The 21330-nt window shown below is 38.3% G+C and overlaps 1 protein-coding gene and 1 non-coding gene across 2 annotated transcripts in view; one reads left to right on the top strand and one right to left on the bottom strand.

The window, feature by feature from the left end:
- ALG14 (ALG14 UDP-N-acetylglucosaminyltransferase subunit) overlaps window positions 1-21330 on the top strand; it is a 98747-nt gene that overhangs the window by 60197 nt on the left and 17220 nt on the right. The window lies entirely within an intron of this gene.
- Window positions 4073-4174, bottom strand: LOC118923125 (U6 spliceosomal RNA). The gene has a single exon (XR_005029069.2). It is a non-coding gene; the product is annotated as a U6 spliceosomal RNA (small nuclear RNA).

The raw sequence follows: 21330 nt of genomic DNA, 5'->3' as shown, positions 1-21330 counted from the left end.
GTCTTGCTGTATTATTATTATAAAGCCCAGGAAACTTACTTCCATTAGGAAAAATGGAGGGTTAGGATAAATTGTGAACAAATAGTAGCTTTTGTCAAGTTCATTCATAGCCTGTTATGTATCCTGCATTGGAAAAATGAGACAACCCTATATTTACACATATATAGCAACCCTAACACTTGTGATGAGAAGGAATGATTCTTCTGGATTATTTTTGTTTATTTTGTTCCATGTTTTAATCAACAGCACAAATACAAGAAAGAGTTGAATAGTATCTTATGAGATTGTACTTTTTCCTATGATGTCACTTTTGATCTGTAAGGTTTTACAGCTTTAAGAGTCTTTTGATTCACTGATTCTATGCAGAGAAATCCTCCCAAAGCAGGTCTGCCTGGAACACGCCCTGGTGGCCCTGGAGGATAGATGTTCTCAAGGAGGAACCCAGCATATGATGATGTAGTATATAACGAACCTGCAGAGAATTGCATGATTAGAGGTACCTCAGAATTCTCCCTAACTCTGCTAACAGCCATGGTGACCACCAATTCTGGCATTTCCATATTACTTAATGAATAACAAAAATCTTACTGGGCTCAACTACAGTTATACAGTAGCTTGCTCTAATAAGGCAAAGTAACTGTAAAATAGTTCATAAAAGTTTACTTCCAACTCCACTTCTGGATGATATTATTTCCCAAAATGAGAGATGTGGTGTTACTGTGACATTCACCAAACGATCCAAATCATGTTTACAAGAAAGTTCATATGCTGAAACAATTAAATTAAATTTGGTTAAAAGTTTTACTTATTTTCACTTTTTACCACTTTTACTCATTTAAAGTGAAGACTAAAGCACTTAATCAAATTTAGTTTTTGAATTTTAATAAGGAATATTAAAGAACCTTAATCTTGTTTTATATAGAAGTAATTGAGATCTTCAAGTTTCTAGGCTAATTTAGATGCCCCACCATCCCTCATTCTTTTGAGTTAACTTTCTGATCATGGTATGGCCAAATCAGCAAACAGTGTATCTAAATATATGTTTAAAACATTTCCTCTGACTTTATCCATTTTCTTTGTTTATGTAATGAAGAACTTGGCTGGTTTTTATTTCTGCTAGGCCCTATTGGAATTGGAATTTTACCTTCCAAGTTTATAGAACTTTTCCCCAACTATGGAATGATACTCTGGTATTTTTTTCCTTCCAGTCAACAAGAACTTTCTTTTCTTTGCAGAACTTAAGAATGGCAAAAAGAATTAACTCATCCTTGTGGTGTTATTTTCTAAATCCATAATACATGAATGAGTAGTCACATGGGTGATAGAAATATCAGTATACAGTACTTTGTTTCTTTCATTTTTTAAAAAATAGATTTCTTTTCTTTAGAGCAGTTTTGGGTTTATAGCAAAATTCAGCAGAATGCACAAAGATTGTCCATGTACCCTCTACCTCTGATATATACATAGCCTCCCCATTATCACCATCCTTCACCAGGGTGTTACATTTGTTACAGTTGATGGACAGTGACCACCATTACCACCCAGAGTCCATAGTTTACATTGCCTTTCACTCTTGGTGTTGTACATTCTATAGGTTTTGACAGATGTATAATGACATGTATCCACCATTATAATATCATACAGAACAGTTTCACAGTTATGCAACATCTCTGTCTGCTTATTCATTCCTTCCTCCCTTGAACCCCGGGCAATCCTCATCTTTTTACTCTCCCTTTTCCAGAATGTCATATAGTTGCAGTAGTTCAATAGGTAGCCTTTTCAGATTTGTTTCTTTCAGTTATTAATATGCATTTAAGTTTCCTCCATGTCTTTTCATAGCTTGACAGCTCTTTTTAGTGCTTTCTTTTTAGTGCTAAATAATATTCCATTGTCTGAATGTATCACAGTTTATTTGCCTGGTCACCTACCAAAGAACATCTTGGTTGCTTCCAAGTTTGGGCAATTATGAATAAAGCTGCTATGAACATCTGTGTGCAGGCTTTTGTATGGACATGAGTTTTCAATTCCTTGGGTAAATACCAAGAAGCATAGTTGTTGTGTTGTAGGGTAGTAAGAGCATATTCAGTTTTATGAGAAACTGACAAATTGTCTTCCAAAATGGCAGTCCCATATTGCTTGCCCACCAATAATAAATGTGAATGCCTGTTGCTCCACATCTTTGTCAACATTTGATGTTCTCAGTGTTCTGGATTTTGACCATTCTTATGAGTGTACTGGTATCTCAGTGTTGTTTTAATTTGCATTTCCATATGACATACGATATGGAGAACTTTTCATATGCTAATTTTCCACCTATGTAGCTTCTCTGGTAAGGCATCTATCTGTTCATCTGTTAAGATTCTTGGCCCATTTCTTATTTGGTTTCTTCATTTTCTGATTGTTGAGTTTTAAAAGTTCTTTGTATATTTTGGGTAACAGTCCTTTATCAGATGTCTTTTGTAAATATTTTCTCCCAGTCTGTGGCTTCTCTTTTCATTCTATTCACAATGCCTTTTGAAGATGAGAATTTTTTTATCTTAATGAAATCCAGCTTACCAATTATTTCTTTCATGGATCTTGCCTTTGGTATTATATCTAAAAACTCACAACAAACTCAAAGTCATCTAGATTTTCTCCTGTGTTATCTTACAGGAATTTCATATTTATGTATTTTACATTTAGACCTAGATATATTTTGAGTTAATTTTTGTGACAAGTGTGAGGTCTGTGTCTAGATTCATTTTTTTGTAAATGGATGTTCACTGTTCCAGCACCATTTGCTGAAAAGACTGCCTTTGCTCCATTGTGTTGTCTTTGCTCTTTTGTCAAATATCAGTTGACTATATTTATGTGGCACTATTTCTGGCTCACTGTTCTTTTGATCTATTTGTCTATTCCTTCATCCATATTGTCTTGTTAATTGTAGCTTTATAGTAAGTCTTGAAGTTGGGTAGTGTCAGTCTCCCAGCTTTGTTGTTCTTCAATACTTCTTCAATACTGTTGGCTATTCTGAGTCTTTTGTCTCTCCATATAACTTTAAGATCATTTTATTGATATCCACAAAATAACTTACTGTGATTTTGGCTGGGATGCCCCTGAATTGTAGATCAAATTGGGAAGAACTGACGTCTTGGCAATATTGAGACTTCCTATCCATGAACGTGGAAGATCTCTACATTTATTTAGTTCTTCTTTGATTTTATCAGAATTTTGTAGTTTTTCTCATATAGATCTTATACATATTTTGTTTAATGATAGAAAGAAATAGATTTATACCTAAGCATTTGTTTGGGATGCTAATGTGAATAATAGTGTATTTTTTATTTCAAATTCCCAATTATTCAATAGCCTTATATTCTGTAACCTTGCTATAATTACTTATTAGTTCTAGGAATTTTTTTTAGTCAGTTCTTTCTGATTTTCTACCTAGATGATCAGGTCATCTGCAAACAAAGACAGTTTTATTTCTTCCCTACCAATCAGTATACTTTTTATTTCCTTTTCTTATCATACTGCATTAGCTAGGACTTCTAATAAAATATTGAAAAGAAGTGATGAAAGGAGACATCCTTCCCTTGTTTCTGATCTTAGTGGGAAAGCTTCTAGTTTATACCATTAATTATGATGTTAGTAATAGGTTTTTAAAAGATATTTGTCAAATTGAGTATGTTCCTCTCTATTCTTAGTTTACCAGAAGGTTTTTTTTTATCATGGATGGATGTTGTTTTGTCAAATGTTTTTTCTATATCTATTGATAAGATCATGTGATTTTTCTTTAGCTTAATGATGTGATGATTTACATTAAATGATTTTTGAATGTTGAACCAGCCATAAATGGAATAAATCCCAATTGATTATGGTTTATAATTATTTTTAACACAGTTGGATTCAATTTACTAATATTTTATTGAGAATTTTACATCTGTGTTCATGAGAAATAGTGGTCTATAATTTTCTTTTCTTATAATATCTTTGGTTTGGTATTAGGGTAATTCTGGCCACATGGAATGAGTTAGGAATTATTTCCTCTACTTCTGTTGGAAAGAGATTGTAGGGAATTGGTATAATTTCTAAAAATATGTAATGCTTCCCAAATTTGCATGTCGTTCTTGCACAAGGGCTATAGTAATCTCTGTATCTCCCAATTTTAGTGTATGTGTATCGGAACAAGCACTTTGTCTTTTAAGACAAAAAAAAGCATTTTTACCACTGAAAATATCCTGAATTCACCAATAACCACTTTCTGCAATCTCTTTTTGGCTTTTTAGGGTACAACTTAACTGTTTCTATCAATGATAGAGATGGCTGGATTTCAACTTCAGACTTTAGTGAATGGAATGTACTGGATCTTATACTATGATATAGACTAAGACACTGCTTAGGAGCAGGGACTGGAGGTGATTGAGGACAAGTCTAGGCTGAATTCTATATTTCTGACTTGGGTAAATGAGTGAAATAAAGGTTTAGCTTAGATACATGCCTAATTTCAGCTGCCTTTGGAAGTGGGGATATCCAGTAGGCCAGTGTATGTATTGTCAAAGCTCAGAGAACAGTCTGGACTATAAACATTGATTTGGCAACATTTGAAGCTGATGATTATTTGAGAACATATAAGTGTTAGGAGAGCCTTCCTATGTAAAATCTGTCCCAGAAGATAAAGTTAAAAGGGTTGGGAGGATGGATCTAGGAGGAAAAGAATGTAAGGTAAGTATGGCGATGAAGGTGCAAGAGAGAACTGGTTAGTAGAGGCGCTAACTATATAATTATTATACTTTTTCTTCTTTATGAATGCTGAAGACTTATTAAAGGATCAGACTGACTTACAACTTCAATTTATTATTGCTGTCCCTGATTATCTAGCCTAATATTTTCAGGTGCCCATAAAAGTCCAGAGACTATAATTCTCTTCAGCTTTTTATTTTGAAATCATTTTCAAATTGACGCAAAAGTTGCAAAAATAGTTGAAAATTTCTGTATATCATTCACCCAACTTCCACTAGTGTTAATATCTTATATAATTATAGAATAGTTATCAAAACCAAGATATTAACACTAGTACAATACTGTTAACTAAATTACAGCCTTTATTTGGATTTTACTAGTTTTTGTACCATTGTCCTTTTCCCTTTCCATATCCAATCCAGGATTCCACATTGTTCTTAGTTAGCAAGTCTCCTTAGATTCCTCTATCTGTAACATTTCTTTCAATTTTTGAAAGGAAAAATTTTCAATACTAGCAGAATTCCATAACTTTACACTTTAGAAGAGTACTGATCAGTTATTTTGTACATAGAGACTACAATTGTATGATCACATAATGGGTTTAGTTCTTGCTTTATTTCTGAATGGAAGTTTGAGTTTTCTAAAGAAGACTGTATTTCATGTTTGTTAAAATACCAGTGTTTACACTTCAGCAAGTTGCAGTTACTGTGACTTCTTACTTTCTTGGGGATCTGTAGTTACATGGAAATTCTTCCCTCCTTCACTACAAGGAACTGATGTGTCCTTTGTTCTATGTACTACAGCAGTCTCTCCAGTAATAATACATGAATTAGCATGAGGCATAACTTATTGCAGTACATATTTTACCACAATTTTTTTAATAGCCTGTTACAACCATAGCTCTCCCCCATACACACACACAGCATTTTTTGGGTCATTTTAAACCAATATTTAGACTTTTTCATATTTCACAGATTATATTTTTTCTAAGAAGCCTTAAATAGTATTATCATAGTAAAGCTGACATTATAAAAATTTTATTTCATCTGTCATTAGAAACTTGAAAAAGTTTCATCTCAAAATTCATTGGAATATGAGTAAGACAAATCCTGATACTTGTATTTGATTAGTTTTAAAAGTCAATAATATAGAAACATAAGCTTGTTCTCACCACAGATTCACTTTATCCTGTTGATTTGGGTTTAGTAATGGGCACCCACATTAAATTTAGCTTCTGAATGATGTACCTGCAGAAATGCACCCCTGACCTTTATCAAACCTCCTAACCCCTCTGATTCTCCAGAAGTAAGGAAAGCAGATACCTGCTTAACTGTAGGGAATCTAGGGATTAAGGACACACAGATTAATGAGCTTCAGATCTGTGACATGAGGTGCTAGCTTGTTCGGTCTCATGATTGCCAGCCCCATCAGAATAAGCTGGAATAGAGAAGAAGCAGTTCTCAAAAGAAGGGAATACTGGGCAAAACAAAGATAGATGTGTGTCATACAAGGCCATCTCATTAATTCATTAAGGGACTATTTGTTGAGTATCTGTTATGTGCTAAGCACTCTTTAAAGGGCTTGGGTAATCAGCTAATACACAAATATCTCTGCTCTCAAGTAGTATACCTTCTAACTGGTCTGTTCAGCTGCAAAGCATGTTGAAACTTGGGCAGCCAGCAGAGGTGACATAAAGTGCTTGGACTTCTGAAGCTAACCTGTCTCCTATTTGTTGGTCAATTACTTGAAGTCATTGCATTCACAGTGGAAAAGCATTCATGCCACAGTGGTGTCCTTCTGCAGAATTCTGCTATTGCTTCCAAAGGTTCAGACCAGTGGATGGTGTCACTGTTTTATGATCCCTTAGCCCCTAAGTGGGGAGATGAACTGGTACTGTTGCAGCCTCAGGGAACATCATGTTGGCAATAGCCAGTCATATTATTGAGGGTTTCAATCTCAGACCAAAATGGAATGAAAATCAGGAGTCTCAATCAAATTATGTGTGGTGGGGCTCAAGCTCAAGCTCACTAGATAACAAGAATTCAAGGGCTTTCCACATACACACATCAGTCTCCATGCTTAAGGCAAAATACTAATTTATAGGCCAATCCCTTGCAAAGTGTGGTGTACCTGCCAATCTTGGTTAGATTGATTTGGGGCATGGGCAGGCTGTTAAGAGAAAAATGTCTTCAGACAGAAATGACTGTAAGATGGAGTCAAATAGATGCTATTAGCAAATAAAAATAATTTTTAGTGTTTATTAGCCAGAAATCATATTTTCATTTAATCCTCAAAACAAAAACAAACCAGGAAACAGAGAGCAGAACTCTAGTTGCAAGTATTAAAAATTCAGATTTAACTTGCTTAAACAAAAAAGGAAAAATTTTCAATACTAGCAGTACAATGATGACTAAGATAGATCCTCCCCTGTTTCCACACCCATTCTGATCTCATTGTGTAGAGTGATAACATATTCTTCTTTTTGAATATTAGAAATATTTCAGCTCTTGAAACCACATGCAGTTCTAGGCACCATGCTTTTAAAGGGTCACTGACAAAATGGAGCATGTTCAGAGAAAAATGACCCAGATGGTAAATGAATGTGAAACCAAGTTATATGAGAAACAGTTAGAGGAAGTAAGGAAATTTAGCCTAAAGAAGAGATTGACCAGAGAGAATTATAGAGACCACAGATTTCAAATTCTGGAAGAGACACTGCATAGGCTAGAGATTGATCACGCTCTGCCCACTGAAGCCTCCCAGAGCAAGGACCATTGTTGAGTAGGTATAGGAAGAACATCAAGAAGAGCTTGATAAAAATCAAAACCATGCCAAAAGGAATGGATATCATTGAAGACACATACCAAGCCCCACATCTCTGGAGTTATTCAAATGGAGAATATCAGTCAATGCCTGCTTACATCATCCTTCCTCCATGGGCCTTCCCAGGTTCCCCATGGCCAGTAACATCTCTTTCCCTTGGTGTCTCTTTGTACTTTTTACCTCTCTGCAGTGCTTCCATGGTTTCCCTTCTATTTTAGTTCCAGGTATACATGCCTGTCTCTCACTAATGATTCTCAGTCCTTTCTGCCTAATGCATCCTCTTTTTTTTCTAATGTAACCTTTTTATAACATACCTTTTCCCATCCTGAAATGAAGTTGGTAATTAATATAATCTACCTCTGAAGTACATAATTCCAGAACTGCAATGCAATGCCCTAGTTGTAATGAAAGTGAGAAATAAAAAGAAAGTAATTTGTAATCAAATGACATGTTTTACAATATCTCCAACCATGACCACACCAGGAGATGCAGTCAAGTAGATGGATTTGAAATGTGGAATCACCATTATTAGGACAGCTGCAGTGCAGACTGACACAGGTACACTGAACTGCTAACTCAAAAACTATGAGTTTGTTAGTCATAATGTAATTTTCTTTTAATTTTTAAAAAATATTTAAATATATATAATATAAAATTTGCCATTTTAATCCTTTTCAAGTATATAGTTCTGTGGCATTAAGTACATTCACATTATTGTGCAGCCATCACCACTCTCCATCTCCAGAACCTTTTCATCTCCTCCAACTCATGATGTAATTTTTTAAAATAATGAACAGCCCTTGGGAAAAGTCTAAACAAAACAAAATAGTTTTCCTTCGATTCCCATGGTAATTTTATTTGGGAAAATTCAATATATATATAAAACATTCAAAAGACTATTCTGTCTTTCTATGTAAAACAGGATTAGGTTCTAAACTCAGTAATTATAAATTGATTATCAGCTGAACAGATGTCCAGTGGGACATAGGATAGTACTTTGTTGTATTAAGCAGTCCAAATATTGCAGAATGTCTGTATTGTGGCACCTGTCCTCTAAGAGCAAATGACATCCCTCAGTCAGTATAACAAACAGAAACGATCTAATCAGTTCCCTGGTACATTGCCATCATTGAGAACTGGAGTATACAGCATGTGAACTCTGGGAAGGCAAGACCCAGTTTTACTCTTTTAACTTCCTTCCTACCTAGTACAAACAGCAACTCTGTGTTTCCTAAAGTAGAGAATGCAGTAGAGAGAATGCCCAGATATCCCTCAAGTGTGTGTAACTCAGCTTTTCTAAAACTGAACTAAGGTATTATCCTGCTCTTCTCTCCCCAACTCCCTAACATGTCTTGCTGCCTTCAGTCTCAGTCTTTACATTAATCTAAAAAGCTAGCAAATATGGATTCATGTCCTTCACTGCACACATCCAGTAGGTCACCAGACCAGATTGCATCTGTCTTTCCTGACTCGGTGTCATCTCTTTCACCTGCTGCAGCCTCCTTTGTATCTTCATCCAGACTATTGTAATAAAAAGCCTTGTTCCCCAGCCTTCATGCTCCCTACTTCAGATACATTTCACAGATATGCCAAGCCCTCCATAATTTGGTAGTATAGCTCCCTATACCTAGAATAATTGTTAAAATTTTGCACATGGAAATTCTCCTCATGCATCAAAACCTGGCTTAAATGTCTCCTCCTCAGGACCCAGACCTGAGACAGAAATACTCAGTCTGTGCTCTGTTGATATCCTTGTTGCAGCATTTATTGTGTTAAATTGCATTTGTTCACATATCTGTAGTCTCTGCCAGACTGAGAGTTCCTTGAGTAGAAATTAGTTGCTCAGGCTTGGAGTCAGTGGCTAAAGTTTGAATCCACAATTTAGCAGTCCTGTGGTCCTGGGCAAAGCACTCAATCTCTTAAAGCTCCAGCTTTCTTCTCTTTAAAATGGGTATACTATATGATGCTTATAAAGTGTAAAACAGAGCTTGAAATGTTAACCATGATCACTGGCTTTGTGTCCAGTACCCCATAGTAAGCAAAATAGAGAAAACACATATCAGCTATTTGGAATACAGGAGGGAAGAACTGTTACTGTCAAATCCTGAGATTTTATTATTGAGTCACAAAAATGGGCACTATATTTGGCAATTACAGCTAATTTTGTCATGAATAAATTAATTCATGGAAAATATTCTTAAAAGTGGTCATTTTCCCCTCTTACCATTTTTTTTAGGTACATTTAAAAGCATTCATTCTGAAATAGTAATGTAAAAAACTTGGGCTTATAATGTCCATGCCCGCTGTGGAAAATTAGGTGCCTAGAAACTCCTGTGTTTGGGATTTTAACTTGTTTATCTTCTGAAATGTGAAGTGTGGGGAATGTTATCTTTCTCCCCTTAGTTTGGAATGTGGAGAACAAGCACTGCAGGTAACATTGAGCTGAACGCAGTGACTGTCCTGCAGCTGCCTCACCTTCAGTTAGAAATATATATTCTTATTCAGCTTATGGGTCGGTTGTTTCTTGCTTTAAAAAGTCCTTCTTTTATATGTCTTACCTGCTGTTTCCAATGTAAAACTAAATCCTAAATTTAAAAACTTCCCTAGGAAATACTCTGCTAAATGTTTAAAGCCTGAAATTTAATCTCCATGAACTGGAGCTCTCTGATTTCACTGTTTCCAGCTAGTAAATGTCACTCTGAACATTGTTGCTTTCACTCACACTTAAGCCTTTCATCTGCAGTGGGTGCAGTGTGTCAGAGAATTCTTTGTGTGCCACTCTAGCCAGGGGAAAAAAAGACTAAGCCCGGCCTTTAAACAGATTGAAGAAAAAAAAACTGCTTGGAAGGCAAAGACGGCTCTGTTTTTATATGTTGTTTGTGAACACACAATCCTGAATTCTACCAGATACTCTTAAAAAACAACTGCTTTAGCTCAATCAGTACAGGGTCCGCACTGAGCGCGTACTTGGTTGCCAGCCAAACGTGGCTCCCTTCTTTTGTGACTGGAGGGGAGTGGGGGGAAGGACTAGTAGATGCTGTCATTACTTTGATTCCACTTTTGCCAGCAGGAGTAATCCTGTCATCTTCTGGCTCCTCAAACTGTTTTCAACCTGGGTGTTTTATTTCTTAGTTCCTGAAGGCTCCTGGCACATAGATCACATCTCACTTATCATCATCTTGACATGAAATGGAAAATTAGTTTGTGGCTATTTTCATATCAAGTGATTTACTCCCATTCTTTTATCTGTCTCTCCTTTATATTCTTTGTATGGACATGTTTTTATTTCCCATCTCTGCAGCCTATTATTCTTCTGGGATTTTTATGTTCATTCTTCTTCCCTACCTCCTCCCCATCCCAAACCTCCTGAAGCCCTGTTGGGCCTTCATTCTCCTCCAGGTCCCCAGTCCGCTGCCCTGCCTGCTTTGTGCGCATCCTCTTCCTGCCGGGCTGCCTGCCTTTCACCTCCCCCACCTATTACCAGCACTGCTGGTGCAGCCTCTGCTGCTTGTCTACATCTCCAGGTCCCTCCTTATGTCCCTAGAGGGCTCAGTCACTACTGGCCCATGGTATAGCTCACAACAAGCAGACATGCTGACCTTGTCCCTAGTCACTATTGTAGGCAAACAGATAATCAGCCAAGTTCTTAGACAGACACATGTTTTTAAGGTAGTTAATGCCCCCAACAACCAGAATTTCCATTTGCCTGACATCCATGCTGAAACTTTAATGGAAGCCTAGAAACAGAACATTCTACAAGAAGCGCTGAAATAGAATTTTAGAAAACCATGGGCTTTTCTTCCTGACATGGATTCAAGTCTCTACTCTGTTGCTTATTAGCTGTGTGGCCTTGGACCATTACTAATTAATGTCTTATTAATTCATTCATTCAACAAATATTTATTGAGTGCCTATTATGTGCCTTTTGTTTGGCTTTTAAGAAGCCAGTTAGTAGTCCTCTGTCTTCCCCTATTATGTTCACAACCAATTGGGAAATAAGACATGGAAATCAAAATATTAGTTTTAACAACTATAAAAGTCATTTTAGAGGATGTGCATTATATATTGCTACCACTATGGGTTTACTAATATTTTTCCCTCAGTCTGACCACAGACCTTCCTCTCTTCTTCTCTAGTCAGCACACAAGCCAGGGTAGAGAGGACAGATGTTAAAGACAGACAAGCTGAAAAAAAAGAGTAAAAAGGCTCGTGGGAGTGCCTGAGGCCACCATCCTCAGTCTATTTTCCTAGACCCACAGGTCAGGCAAGCCACTCCTCCTTGGGGAAGGGTTGAGTAAGAAGACTGAGAAGAAACTTCAGCCTGCCCTCCTGGGACCTGGACATTCCCTTCCCTCCAGGAAAATGGGAAGGTTGAGTGGTCCCCCTTAGCCATAAGCATTTAGTTAACCAGTGATTACTAGTCAACAAAGTCAGTATTGCTACTCTGTTTCCTCACCTGTAAAATATGGATCATAATACCTATCTCGTATTGTTGCTGTGGAGACGAAAATGAAATACTGTTTATAGGAACTATGAATACCTGTTAACTCATCCTTTGCTCAGGACCAGCCTGAAGCAGAATTGGTCATTCTGCTGATATGTCTTTGTGTGATATGTCTTTGGCCCGATATGTCTTTGTTGCCCTCTCTTTCTCTTCTCTTTTTGAGCCCCAATTTGGTCACTTTTCCCCTCTTTACTCCTGTTTCAAAAAAAAAAAAAGTAGAAATACTGGTCCTAAATCTTTTGATTTCCAGTAAGCACACTGGACAGATCTCTTCTAATCCTGGCTTATGTGTTACAAAACTCATTAATTTGGACAAAGAAAGCATTTGGAGCAATTAAGTCTGCTTTAGAACTGCAAAACTGGTTATACCTGAAGGGTCATCAAAGTACAATACATGGCTACAAACAGGTATTATTACATGAGAAATATGTCTTGATTCCTTACCCTTATTGTTATATTAACTTGAACCATACTCAAGAGTTTCTCAGTTACCATTGGTAATAATTCAGGTGAGCCTCAAAGCCACAGTGATGAAGAAGAGCAGTACAGGTGAATAGTTTTAGGAAAGAACTTTTTATTCAGGGTATTTGGACTTTATTTTGAGGAAGCAGAAAGCCAGTGGCAATAATGTGATCAGATTTGTATTTTAGGAAAACATGTAGTAGCATATGATGGAGAGTGAAATGGAGGAGGCGGCAAGGCTGGGAAAGCCAGTGGGAGGCTCTGTGTGAACCCGGGGAGAGGGGAGATGGTCCACACCACACAGGGGAGATCAAGAGCAGGGCCCAGATTTAAGAGTCTTTAGGAATAGAATTGGCAGGGTTTGGGGGGGAAGGGAGAAAGAGAGAAATTTATCAGATAAGAGGGCTATTTTCTGAAGTTAAAATAATAAATTGTCAAACAGCAGTGTTGCCAGAGGCCCTTACCCACACAGGATTAGAGATTCCATGGGGATCCATTGTGGGAAAGACGGTTGGAGCCAAATGGAGAAATGGGCTTGGCCAGTAAGAGGGACTGGCCATTCCCTCAGGAGGGACCCTAGCAGGTTAAAGCTACAGCATACAGTATAACACAGAGATTTGCCTTTTACTGACTGAAAAGAGAAAAAAAAAAGAGAGTTGAAAAGAGCAGAAAAAGAAGTCAGTGTATTGGGGACAGTTGGGAGCTGCATGCTTTCAAGAATGCCAGCATGTCATAGACTGGCCTCCCTCATGCACTGTTATGTCTAACCATTCACATAAAGCACATGAAGCCTTATTACAATTTTTCCAAAAAACACATCTAACAAAAGTACTTAATTGGATACTTAGCTTGATGTTTTTTGTATTGTGGACTACATTTTTATTTTCTTTGTGTTTTTCAAATTGCATTCTTCTTTTGCCTTAAATTGCCTTGGATGAAGGGAACTCAATCCCTGGGACAGGCTCTTCTTGTAGAATGTTGCAAGAACGACTAGATTTTAAAACAAGGATCTGAAAACAGTGAGCAAGGAAAGATCAGTGAATTCTCTTCCAACGTGGAAGGGGAAAGAAAGGGGAACAATTTTATGGCTTTAGAACTGGCAATGATGGTCTTCTCTCACCGTTTAAATCTGTATGTTGTCTGATGGTTTTATTGATTGGATATGGCACTCTCTGCCCCTCAAAGGCATTTCAATGATGAACATACACTTTAAGGTTTAAAAGTGGTTACATTAAATAATGAAAAAATACTTTCTCCATCTGCTTAAAGACTGACGGTTTTCCCTCATTTCATAGTTTTTAAACATTCTCAGTTTTGGATCAGGGGGTTTTTAATGACACAGTCTAAAAGGTTTTTGTTCATATTTGTAGAGGCAATATACAAAGCCATTGTTTTTTCTGAGGTATTTTGTGATTTTTAAACTGGCTAGTACTGCTGGACACCCAAAAATGAATTAGCTATGTCTGCCGGCTCCCCTTAAGACTTCTGTGCTGCACCCATTTTGTGCAAAGCGCATGACAGGGACTGAATGTAATACCACATTTAGAGATGGTAGGTTCCCTGATGGCTTGCTCCTCTTCCCAGGTCCAGTGACAGGAAGAATGCCAGGCATCATTATATACCTTACCTGTTAACTCATTTAATCCTTACAACAACCCTATGAGTTAGTTACCTGCCATTTTTTATCCCCATTTTTCAGATAAGAAAACTGGGGCATAAGGAAAAGAACTGACTTGCCCAAAGTTTGATGGCTACCAAGTGGCAGAGTCAGGATTCATACCCAGTTGGCCTGTGACTGCAGCATCCGTGCTGTATAATCAGTATGTTGTGCTACCCTTCTGCTCAGGACATAACTATTGAATTCATAAATAAATTTCCTAATAAAATCATACATATGAGGCACCCCAGAGTGAGATAGTTATTAGAATTATGACATGGATTTTAACATACTTGATTGTAATTAACATCAAATTTAAATTTAGTGTCTATCACACATGTGTGAGAGCCTTGCTCCAGTTCCCCTCCAGAATTCCTGTTTGCAACATTTCTCTCAACCAAAGGGTGCCTGGTTTTGTTTTTGGACCCAGCTCTGTTTCAAAGACTCAAACCGCGGGGGGCCTGCTGGGAGGCTGAAGTGGTTAGACAGCCAGGGCGGGAGGAGTCATGAGCAACAATGAGGAGACGCTGCGGGCGCTTACTCTCCCTGGGAACACTGTCAGACTCAGAAGTGTGATTTAATCCTGGCTAAGATCATTCCCTTTTTTACCTTAGAATAGACTGCTGCTATAACAGAATTTTATTTTCATTTTTGCCCTGGAAAACCCTACCAGCAAATAATTTGGTGTGTATTATTTGCCCAGTTAGCTGAACTACACAAAAACAGGGGTTTATTCTTCTGTCATCCCACCTCCTTTTCCCTTAAAAGGCTCCTAAAAGAGCTCCTGAGAACCTGCTGCCCCAACAGAAGATGCCTGGACTGTGGCCCAGCAGGATTTGGGGGAGGAGAGAAGTCTACAGTTCAGTCAAAAGGGCCACTGTTGATCTTGAAAGAACTTCAGCCATACAGATGACACAAGGATTCTGTTCCCTCTTCAGCTCTAAGACCCGTCTTTTGGTATTTGTTGTGAGGCAGCCCTAGGTAGAGAGACTAAGAAAAATAGCAGCAGCAAATATGCCTAGGGGACTTGCTGAGTTCTGAGTGCTTTACATGCTTTACCTCACTTTATCATAGGGTTATTTACTATACTCCTATGCAGAAGGGAGTACTTGAATCCCCATTTACAGATGAGGAAACTGAGGCACAGAGGTGAAATAATTAGCCTGAGGTCACACAGGTAGGAAATGATGGAGCCAGGATTCACTTCCAGGTGTCTGGCTCCAGAACCCATGCCCTTAGAGCCTCCCTTTTCCTGGACTGTCAATGCCTCAAATACGCCATCTTGGTTTTATTAGGAGCTATTGTTTTAAGAAACAGGGGGCTCTGTATTTGAATTTAAAAACCTGGAAGTTTAGTGTTCTGTCCATAGTGGCTCAGACTCTCTTCCTTAACAAAATTTGGCTTTTGGTCAGGCAAGGCTTTCCCAGGTGACCTACTGGATGAAGACCTGCTGCCTCTGCCACTAAGATGACTCCGTCAGGGGAGTCGTGGTGGTGCTGCTGGCAGGCAGAGGCCACCACTGCGGCCTGACCTCCACAGCCTTCCCTCCCCAGAGACCCAGGTTGTCGTGCCAAGAAGCATGCTGCAGGCCGTGCTCCACATCTGCACAAATCTTACTGTACAGCTTGACGAATTTTGACATGTGTATACATTCATGTAACCATGACCCATATCAAGATAACGAACATTTTCACTAAATTTTTCCCCCTTTACCTATTTCACCTATTCCCTCTGCCCACCTGCCCTGTCTGTTCTCTGTGTCTATGAGTCTATTTCTGTTTTGTTTTTCATTTTTTTTATATTCCACATATAAGTAAAATTATATAGTATTTGTCTTTCTCTGTCTTATTTCACTTAGCCTACCTTCTAGGTCTATCCTTGTAGGTCATCACAAATGGCAAGGTTTCATTCTTTTCTGTGACTGAATAATATACCCCAGTGTGTATATATACCACCTCTTTTTTATCCATTCATCCATTGTTGGACATTTAGGTTGTTTCAATATCTCAACTATTATAAATAATGCTGTAGTAAATATAGAGGTGCATGTATCTTTTCAAATTAGTGTTTTGTTATCTTCAAATAAATTCCCAGAAGTGAAATGGCTGGGTCATATGGTGTTTCTATTTTTCATTTTTTGAGAAACCTCCATACTGCTTTCCATAGTGGCTGCACCAACTGAAAATCCCACAGGTAGTATACAAGGGTTCCCTTTTTGACACATCCTCACCAACACTTGTTGTTTCTTATTTTGTTGATAGTAGCCATTCTAACTGGTATGAGGTGATAACTCATTGTGATTTTGATTTGCATTTCCCTGATGATTAGTGATGTTGAGCATCTTTTCATGTGTCTATTGGCCACCTATATGTCTTTGGGAAAATGTTTAGGTCCTCTGTCCATTTTCAAATTATTTGTGGTTTTTTGGTATTGAGTTGCATGAGTTCTTTATGTATTTTGGATATTAGTCCTCAGAGCTGTGGAGAATGCAAAGTTCTGGGCCCAGAGATTCTGATTTGGAAAGAATCCGCATTTTTGACAAATACCCCAGGCTGAGTGTGATATGGAGCCCTGAGGAACACTAGCATATTCTCTACTTGCTGGTTTAAAAGGGTCCTCTCTGAATGGAAATGGGATGAACCCATGGCAGTTCCTGCCAATGTTTTTTGTCTTTTGAGCCTATAATGAGAGGGAGATTTTAGTGCAGCCAAACATACTTTTAAAAAACTCAGCTAAGCTTGAAGTTAATTTAAAAAAAACTAAAACACCCTTATTTTTTCAAGTAGAGTCATCCTAGTCACTGATGGAGTCCAGTGCACCATTGCTAGGATTTTGATAAATGTGTGGTGGACAGTTAAAGGAAAACAATTTTGGAGTGCATGAATGCATAAGAGTAAAGCACGTGTTCTTTGGAGAAACTTCACAGTTTATTGAAGGTGTGGAATGCAAGTTTGGTTTTGGAATACCATGCTTTTTTTTCCTTCCTTTTTTATGTTTTATTTTGGTATCATTAATCTACAATTACATGAGCAACATTATGGTTACTAGACTCCCCCCATCATCAAGTCCCCCTGACATACCCCATTATAGTTACTGTCCGTCAGCGTAGTAAGATGCTGTAGAATCACTACTTGTCTTCTCTGTGTTGTACAGCCCTCCCTGTGACCCCGCCCCCTACATTGTCTCTGCTAATCATAATGCCCCTATTCCCCACTTATCCCTCCCTTCCCACCCATCCTCCCGAGCCCCTTTCCATTTGGTAACTGTTAGTCCATTTTTGGGTTCTGTGATTCTGCTGCTGTTTTGTTCCTTCAGTTTTTTTCTTTGTTCTTATACTCCACATATGAGTGAAATCATTTGATACTTATCTTTCTCCACCTGGTTTATTTCATTGAGCATGATACCCTCTAACTCCATGTTGTGTTGTTGCAAATGGTAGGATTTGTTTACTTCTTATGGCTGAATAATATTCCATTGTGTATATGTACCACATCTTCTTTATCCATTCATCTACTGATGGACATTTAGGTTGTTTCCATTTCTTGGCTATTGTAAATAGTGCTGCGATAAACATAGGGGTGCATGTGTCTTTCTGAAACTGGGCTGCTGCATTCTTAGGGTAAATTCCTAGGAGTGGAATTCCTAGGTCAAATGGTATTTCTATTTTGAGCATTCTGAGGAACCTCCATACTGCTTTCCACAATGGTTGAACTAATTTACATTCCCACCAGCAGTCTAGGAGGGTTCCCTTTCTCCACATCCTTGCCAACATTTTTTGTTGTGTGTCTTTTGGATGGTGGCGATCCTTGCTGGTGTGAGGTGATATCTCATTGTGGTTTTAGTTTGCATTTCTCTGGTGATTAGCGATGTGGAACATCTTTTCATGTGCCTGTTGGCCATCTGAATTTCTTCTTCGGAGAAATGTCTGTTCAGATCCTCAGAGTACCATGCTTTTTATCCACAACAAGGTAGAACTACTTAAGGCATCTCAATTTGTTGAATTTTACTTCTGTTTCATTGGCTGTCTTTGAATCTGTGTGTCTGTCTCTCTGTCTCTCTTTTACACACACACAACCAGAATCTCAAAACAAGTGTTTTTATGTATCCTTTTGACTCAGAATTAAGCCAATCAGATAATCCTCTATAAAAATTCATAAGTCTTCTTTTGTACTGCAGAAATACCCAGTACATAAATTACTTAAGGAAAACTGCTGACTAGTTTTCAGTTCAGGAAAACTGAATTTTATACATAGTTACAATGTAAAACAAATTAGGGAAGGATCACAAAGAAAATATCACTTATCTACTGAGGAATTGGCCTTGACAGAACAAGTATTATAATTGCTGTGAATTCAAGCTATTTCTTCCCTTTTAGAATATTCCCTTTTCTTTTGAAAATGTTAACCATTTTCCCCCATTTCATCTGCTGAAAAGTTTTCCTAATCTGTTTTAGTCCAAGTGGCATATTACAGTGTCACTAATTTCCCTATTAATGCTGCATAATATGAATAATAATTGCCAGAATTTCACCTTCAATTAAATTGCCAGTGTCACATCTGGCCTGGCCCCACCTTGCCTTCAGCCTCCTCCTAAGACTGGATTTGGTTGGCGGGTGCAGACAGTGCCAGACCTGGATGGCAGACAGGAGAGCCCCAGGTTTGTCTTCTAAAAGCTGGGTTTGGGTCTCAGCTGTGTGATCTTACTCTGTGCCTTAGTCTCCTAGTCTAAAAAACGAGGATAACATCTGCCTCTGAGGGCTGTCGGAAGGTTTAAGTGAGGTTATGCAAAATGCCATGCTTCACCTCTGTCAGGCAACTTGTAGATACCCTGTAAATGTCAGTGTCTTCCCCTTCCTCAGGCTAAAGGGAGAGGAGTGAACTGAATGACTCCCTGAGGCTGCATCTAGCTTTAGCAATCTGTGCTTCTGGGGGGCTGCTGGGTGTAGGGTGTAGGGAAAACAAAAGCAAAGAATACTGGGTTGCTAGGGTTCAAAGACCTCTGTGAAAACATTTCAGATGGTTGAAAATACAATGAAAACAAAAAAAATACCAAGAAGGCAGGAAATCGTTACCTTGACCATTTGCTCTAGAGAGCAGGAAAACTAAAAGATGCAATTTCCTCAACTGAAAGTAGAAGCAGCCAGGAAGGTTTGGAAAACAACATTTGGTTGGCCTGATGATGATATTTAATGATGATGCAAAGTAGGCATGGCTTAACCAGACCAAAAAAAAATGTTTATATTTTAATTGTATTATGTATTTATTTTTTGTGATGGAATATCAGAGCAATGAAGTAGAACGCCAGCCCAGTATGGGCACTGACCACCTCTGTGCTCCTTCACCTACTCTGCACTTAGAGTGGGAGGAGTGGCCACCACCATGCAGAGTGCCCAGGCCGTGAGGACCCTCGGGTCTGCGGGCTGACTAACATGCACTGCAGGTACAGCTGGGTGTTGTGGAGTTGTGGGGGGACGTCAGGGGGCAGCCTGATGTCTGCTATCATCTCTATAGCTTAGCCCGAACTCAACCAATTGTTATATGAAGGTTGGAAAGTTTAGTTTCCCATACAAGGGCAGAATAGCTAACTCTTGTTTTGAAATGGACATGATCAGGTTTATTCATCATGTTATTAGACTTGTTTTTCCATGTTATGGCCATCGGTTTTCAAGGCCGTTTGGCCACAGGCTGAGGAGTACATACAGCACAGGGGTTCTGCAGATTCAGAGCAGAAAAGCTCAGGAGTCCTTTTAGTCATCCAGCATCTGTGGAAATCCAGAAAATCCCACTCCTGGTAATCAGGCTCTTTCTGTCATTTTTTTTTTTTACATAAGTGTCAGTTGGAGTGGATCAGGAGGGCAAAAAATAGGACTGGAAGGTAAAGAAGCCAAATGGTTGGTTGGGTTACTCTTAAAAGGTACCCTCTGAAGGGTAGGATAAATCATGCCAGATCAGTGATATGCCTGTGATAGAGTGAGGGACAAGCTTTGTGCCACACAGTGGTCTTAAAGAGTTTGAAAAATGCCACAAGCATGCTGCTTTACTTTTGGATGGATTATAATAATAGCTACCATTTATTGAATTTTTACCATGAGCCAAGAACTATGTTAAATGCTTTGCATGTATGGATCTCCACAGCAGTACTATTACATAGATACTGTTTTCCTCATGTTATTTTTGCTTCTGGTAGGATTCCAGTTCTCCATGCCTAACTTTCTCTACCTTACCACTGCCAGCTCCCAAAAAGGAGAATATAGGAGAACTTAGTATTCACCTCCCCCAAAGGACCATCAGGACCAGTCTCATCTTTCCCTATATCTTTGTTTACATCATTCACCACAGAACTTCACCCCTGAAAAGTTTCACCTGGACATAACAGCTCTGTTAAATTATAATCTATCTCAAGGTCTCACTCTTCCCCAATTCCCAAACCCTTCCATTGGCCCTTGGTAATATACAGTCAGTCCACAAAATCTATGTCATTCTTATTCCTGCCTCTGGCTCTAATTGATGTCTGATTTACCCAAAATACTCATCAGGTATTTGCTCACAAGTCATCTCCTCCCAAACCATGTTTGACCTCTGTATCTCCCTGTTCCTGTATCCTGCTTTATATTATATATTCATGTGTGTATCTTTTATTTTCTGTCTACCCACTGAAATATAAACTTGATGAGGGCAGGGGCTTTTATTCACTAATACATCTCTGACACCCAAAAGAGTACCAGGCATATTCTTTGCTCAATAAATATTTCTTGAATGAATGAATCCATGAATAAGGAAACAGACATGGAATGGATAAGTGTTTTGTCCGAGTTCACATTGCTGTTGAGCAGCCAGTTTTAGGTCTGTGGGGCTACAAAGCCCTGGCCCAAAAGCACCATGTTGGTCATGCTCCTGATGGCTTGTGTGAATGTAACATAAGAGTATTCTGGCAGAACTGAAACAGTCAGTACTGGGGTGTCAGTATAGGGAACTTAGCAATTGGGCAGGATCCTAGAGAACCAAAGTTCACTGTTATTGGATTACAATATATGATACTGTTGTTTATTTAAAAAAATATGTTAGTCATTCAGATGTCCAAAATATCTCTGTCTCATATATTTGGTCTTCATCCATGGTTCCTGACTCATCTCCTAGAACCTTAGAATGTTGTAAATGATGAA

This window comes from Manis pentadactyla, chromosome 4 (assembly GCF_030020395.1).
Source record: "Manis pentadactyla isolate mManPen7 chromosome 4, mManPen7.hap1, whole genome shotgun sequence".
Lineage (NCBI taxonomy): Eukaryota > Metazoa > Chordata > Mammalia > Pholidota > Manidae > Manis > Manis pentadactyla.
This window is presented reverse-complemented; position numbering and strand designations above follow the sequence as displayed.